Here is a 6,541-nt window from a genome sequence, read left to right on the forward strand (position 1 = left end):
CTCCCCGAGGTGGGCTCGTGCGAGGCCTAGCGGGGGCGGGGCCTGGGGCCGGGCTCGAGCCGGGGCGCCCCTCCCCGCCTCCGCCTCCGCCTCCGCCTCCGCCTCCGCCCTCGCCCAGTGCTCTGGCGGCTCGGGCCTGGTCAACGCGAGCTCGCGGCTGGGTAGCCCGCGCCACCGTCAGGTGGGTCCACTGGGTCGCGGCCGGCGCCGCCTCCCTCGCTCCCTGCCTCCTCTCCATCTTGGCTCCAACAGCGCGCCTTCTTGGTTGCTCTCCGGCTGCTAGGGCCGTAGCAGCCGAGGTCAGGTGGCCTCGGTTAACTCGAGGAGACCGTGGTTCTGAGGGAACCTGCGTTCCCAATCATTCGCCCTTGGGGCGTAGGGGCAGATTCGGATTTTTCGCTTCCTGCGTCCCACAAACATTTATTGAGCACCTAGTATGTGAGAAAGGAGGCTGTGAGGAAAGGAACACAGCAGGATGAGACAAAGCCAGGGCCTGTTCTCAAGGAGACTCTGCCTCCCTTTGCCATCGCGGACCCTGCTCCAAGATTGCCGGCCAAAAGGGCAGCGCAGGAGACAGTTCCCACACTGGGCAGCTTTTGGATGGGAGGGACAGGTTTTCATGCAAGTGATGCTTACTTTCTCAACACAGAGCTTAAATGCTTTTTGCTCATTTTGAAAGGTTTAGTTTGGTTGAGATTTTTGCACTGAGCCCTCTTGTTTTGCCTGTTCCCAAAACACAAATACATTAAATGAATAGATTTTGAGAGACGAGAGCTTCTTCCTCTTAAATCTTTTAAAACACTCCCCCGCCCCATCTCTTTTTAAAATAAAGACCCAGCAACCCTGGGTCAGTTACTCAGCGTACAGCTCATCAGATACTGAGGAAACACATACACTTCTGCCAAAGATCGGGCATGTTCTAGGCGGTCTCTGAGATTTTGAAGAAATTAGTTCTCACTGCACAAAATGGTTTTACAATCAGTTCCATCAGACAGCCTCAGGGGCCCTCCTAGAAAAAGGGGCCAATAGGAAAGATTGCATGGGGATAGGAGAGGCAACCGGCCAGTGGAAAACGTTTTTTCTAATAGTTGGGCATTTTTGTGGCTCTGAAGGCAAACTTGTTTGTTTCATTTCAACAATAGAAAAAACACCCCTGTTTTTGGTAATGTTACCCAGCATAAAAATACATTTGCAATGGGGGGGAGGCAATTAAAGCCCATGCAGAAGAAAACATTTTTTTCCCCTGAATTTTTCAATTTGTTTCCTAGTTTGGGTTTGTCTCATTCCACAAATAGCTGTCAAAAGTTGTATGTAATTTGAATATTTAAACTTAGATCACATTTAAATATTGTAGAAAACTGACAAAGGACTCTTATAAAGAATTGTTTTATAAAGTAAATAACTTCTTCCCCACTTGCCCCTCCACCCCTACCCAGTCTCCTTTTGTGTGTGTATTGAGGAGGGGAGCTTAGGGGATGAATCTGGTTTGCTTAAAATCTGGCTGTCACTAAAAATCAGCCTCCCAGATCCAAAACAGAGCTTAGGTAACCAATATTCTATAGAATTTGTTATTTCTTTTAAAGGTTGCTAGGATGATTATGCAGATCTCTCAGATATAGGGAAAAAATTCAGCCACCTCACCCAGATTCTGCAATCCCTACGAGGCTGCATCTGAAATACTGAAGAGGTAAGACCGTAACCATTTCTTTGTAAATGGTGGGTCATATTTTACATTTTAATGCTCTTTCATATGAAGTAATTTTTAATTGAAGATCTTAGACTCTTGGGGCATTGTGGTTTACATGGTTGAATCAAACTATCTTTGATTTTGGGTATATTTATTCCTTCTTGGTATCATACCTAGTATGGTGGAGGCACAAACCTATGTTTTGTGTTTTTCTTTACTCAATACTTACTAAGCACCTACCAGCCATGAACAGGGTAATGTTCTAGGCACTATAGGTGTTGTATTTCAGGTTTGTCTACCCTGTTTTCTTTTTCTGGGTCACTTTATATGCATCTTTATAGCTCGGCTTCATAAAAGACTAACAATAATCCGCTTCACCTGTAGAGTGCTTTACAGCTTACGGAGCACTTTTATGAAAATTATCTCTAGTGATCCTCCCACATAAACCTCAGTTAGGGATTGTGGTGTGAGGAGCATCATGGCTAAGTGGAAAGAGCCTGGGCCCATATCAACCTGGGTACACCCATTTTACAGCTGAGAAAACTGAGCCTCTGAGGGGCTGAATAAATTGTTCAAGGTCATGCAGTCATTTAGTACTAATGCAGGGCTCCTTTTACAGGTTTGTGGACTATTTGAGAGATAGCATGTTATAAGTATTTATTTTATATTTAAATATATATATATTTATGTCTGCGTATATATATATATATCATATTTCCTAGACTCACAGAAAGCTTACAACTCCAGAAGCCAATCATATTCTGGTCCCCCCCACCAAAAGAAGTAAGGATAACATCTCAGTTCTCTGTGAGTTATTAGTAATTAGATAATACCACAAGTGTTTAATTTGTCCATAGTTAATTCCTGTGGGAATGAGGAAATTATAGTCCTAACATCAGGAGTAATCAGGGACAGATTCAATTTGGTTTTATTTTATATGATCCTCAGAATTATATTTCTCTAATTGTTCCTGCTGACCAAAAGAATAATTCTCCTTTACCCCACCTTAGGTCAACTATAGCCCTTACCACACATGGTTCAGCATACTTTTAATTTTAAAAGTAGGTGATCAGAATATTTTATATACTTTCTAAAAGGAACAACAAAAGCCTACATTGAGCTGCTTTTGTACCGCATGTGGCTCCTATTCTGGAGGACAGTAATTTACCATATAAGCAAGATCCTCCAGGTCTAACTTACAGAATGTGGACTCTGATTTGATGAACTGAATTTCCGTATTTGTTCCCTTTTGAGGGTACTTTAATTAAATATGCATGTATTGACCATCTACCGTGTTTCATGTATTGACTTAGACTCAAAGGGAGGTTTAGACATGAGCTTGGCTTCCTGAAATCTTGAAATCCCTGGAATGTTTCAAAACAATTCACATCAGAATCAGCTGGGATGCTTGTTAAAAATTCAGTCACCCATCTTACTTCTACCAAGTCAGACTATTCTAAAATCTGCATTGGTATCCACTCCCTACGTGATTTTTCTGTACAAAGTGCTAGGTCTTATAGAGAATCTGTGCCAATTAATTCTACTAGTAGCTTATATTCTTAAAGTCCAAATGTCTCTCCTGTTTCTGAATTCAAATTTTCTTTATGTTTAGTAGTTTTTGTATTTCTGTCAAAGGAAAAACTTATGAGAATTACTATTCCTTATGGACGTTACTCTCCTCGTGGGAAGAAAATAGGCTAAAATGTGTGGTTCATGAGCTAAGTGAAATCAAACTAAATGTCAAACGTATTAGACATTTTGGGGAGAATGGTAGACCACTAGAGGTTTTTAAGTTTCTGCCCTAAGGGTTTTTATTATAAAATTGATAGCTCACACTCTAACTTAGTGGTGAATATAATTTAGAAGAATGTCTGGGTAAGGCTAAGAAATGACTTAGAGTTTTCTGATAAATATCTGGCATTAATGAGGGAAGATGCTGATCCAATTTTTTTTATGTCCCTAGAAGATATTATTATCCTTATCCTATTGTCCTTGTTAGCTGTTATTCAGTGCTTCTCTGACTGGTATTAATATTATTTTGTGCACATCTCTCATACCTACCAGAAGAGTGGTTATCAAATGTTATTGTGCATAAGAATTACGTAGGATGCTTTTTAAAATGCAGATTCCTGGGTGAATATCTAGAATTTCTGAATCAGTGAGTCTGAGGTGGAGCCTGATATTGTTCATTTTTACAATCATACGTTCTCACCCAAGTGATGTGCTCAGGAAACGTATCACTGGACTATAAACTCCTTTCAGGTGAGGGAGTTACCACTTTGTGTATATCCCAAAAGGTCAGGCATGGCCCATTGTCCACAGGTCATCAATTTTAATGCTATTAACCAAATTCACCTGTCTATAGACAAGGGCTAAATCAGATCATATATCAAAGGTCTTTGCGGTTCTGAGACTTTTTGATTTTTCTAATAGAAATTTTGTGACTTGATTCTGGAAAACTTTTAAGATTGGGTGAGTTCAAAGAGGTAATGACTTATTTTCAAGTAAGATTTTGAAAAATGAAATGATACTGATTTTAAACAAACAAATGGGAGATTTGTTGGGATTTAGGAACTTGTGAGAAGAGCATATGCCAAATGTTTTTGAAGTTTCCGTCAGAATATTCTTTGCTAAATTTCTTCTCTCATTTGTTATTTTGCGGACTTCATGAAAAGAATCAGTTTATCATTGTTAGGAATAAAAGATGACATGGGAAGAAATAAAGCTTTTGTGTACTTTTAAACGAAGGAACTTGCTTGAAGCCTTGTAGTTAATTGAGTTGAGCTCTTAGATTATTGAAGTCCATTATGTGGTTGGTGTTGAGAACATTATTTGCTGAGTGTATTTTGATGGTTCAAGAACCCCAAAGAGAGTGTGCTTTGTGATTTTTCTCAATTTAGGATAGCAAGAGAATCCCACAGGGATGCATTTGGCTTGAATTGAGTGGAAAGTTGGAGGGGGCTAGGACTGGTGCTTTCACATTTATAAGACTGACCAAGAGCTGAAATTGAAGTTGGAAGCTTGGCTTAAAATGAAAGCCTTTCCTAACAGCCGTGATTCCTGTTGGCATTTTCTTGGAAAACCTTTCATCGGAAACCAAGATTCTTATTTGTTATAATAGGGATAATAGGACTTTTTAACTTACCTGGGCTAGAGTTGACAGATGTGATTAGCTGGTACATGTTTGTAAAGTATTATTTAATACTCTTGTCCTCCAGAAGACAAGAGATTTCCTAATACAAAGATTTCTTGCATTATTTATCATATTCTCTATCTCCATAAGCCTTTCATACATGCAGCTCAAACACATTTAGACATTATCTCATTAGTCTTCTGTAAGCTTCAAGGTCCAAAGTCTTATTACCGCATTGCTCCTTAAAGATAGAAATGTTTCTGTTTGCTCCTGTCAGTTGTGTTTGTGAAGGCAAAAAGTAGGTGAATTTATCTGAATTCAGTTAAAACAAGTTTGGATTGTCTGTAAGAAGTGTGACTGGGGGAGGGGGAGGCTATCAATTAATTCAAACTTATTAGAAGTAGGTTGAGGGTGTTTGGCCAGACTAGAATGATTTAATTTTGTGACCTGTCTGCATCCTCTAAAGTACATGTGGTTTGGGGTGTTCCCAAAGTCTGCCAAGTACCAAGAACATAGTGTTCTAGTGGGGAAACATGGTTCTTCAGTTGAGCTAACATTTGGGTGTATTACCTGTTCCCCAAAGGCCTGTAAAACCCTGACCTCTGTGGCAGAGAAAAACATTTTTATAAAATTCCTGTGTGTGTGTGATGGAGCACATCTATAAAATTGAAGAAGGGTAATTCAGAGTGAGATGTATTTTCAACCAGACACCTATCCCATAGGACTTTTAGCTAGGATCATTCAGAGCTTGAAGTAGAAAGGAAAGAACTGAACTGATTTTCCTCTCAAGGAACACATGCAGTTGGCTGTCTTTCCCCTTGGCCACTGTAGCCTTTGGAGAGGGCTAAGAGAAGAGGAAAGAAAAAGGAGGAGGGAGGACTCTGAATTAGTTACATCCAATATAAATTAAAAACAGCACTGTCCCTAATGACCAAAGAGAGGACATATACAGATTTCAATAAAAACATTGAATGTAATGGCTTAAAATGACCAAAATTAAAGAGGTGGATGCCCAAAAACAATCTTAAAAAAATTAATACTGGGATTAATTTTCATGGATTGAGAGGTGGGATGAATGGGGCAGGGAAAGAAAAAGGGTAAATTTTGGGATTGTTCAATTTGATCATCCTTTCTTTGATTCTACCACCTCTGCTTCTGTTTTAGGAAAGATGTGACACCAATCCTTCTTTCCTTCTTTTTTGCTTCTCTCACTTTTGCTCTACTCTGATACTTGGCTTTATCCTACCATAAACATTTCTCCAGTAAGAAAATAGTGATAAGAATGAAATTTTTCCTATCATTGCCTTCACTTATTTAATACATACTTATTGTGTTTACTGTGTTTACTATGCCAGACTCTGTTCTAGGAATACACTGGGAATACACTGTTGAAAACAACACACTAGGTCCCCTGCCATCATGGTGCATATAGTCCCTGATCTTTGAATTATAGCACTCTCTCATACATTATTTAATTTGATCCTTTTAAGAACCCTTTGAAATAGCCCAGATTTCTATTTACATTTTATGCATAATAAAATTAAGCTTAGGGAAGTTCAACTGATTTATCTAAGATCATGCAGCTGGTAAATTACGTAATCAGATGGTCACCCAAATTTTCTGAATTCGAAGACAGTGTCCTTTCTGCCACATTATGCCACTTCTCTAAGATCCAAGGTTCAAAGGTTATATCTAAGTTGCTGTTTTTTAAATTGAAGTAT

This window comes from Neophocaena asiaeorientalis, unplaced genomic scaffold (genome assembly GCF_003031525.2).
Source record: "Neophocaena asiaeorientalis asiaeorientalis breed wild unplaced genomic scaffold, Neophocaena_asiaeorientalis_V1.1 scaffold965, whole genome shotgun sequence".
Classification (NCBI taxonomy): Eukaryota; Metazoa; Chordata; class Mammalia; order Artiodactyla; family Phocoenidae; genus Neophocaena; species Neophocaena asiaeorientalis.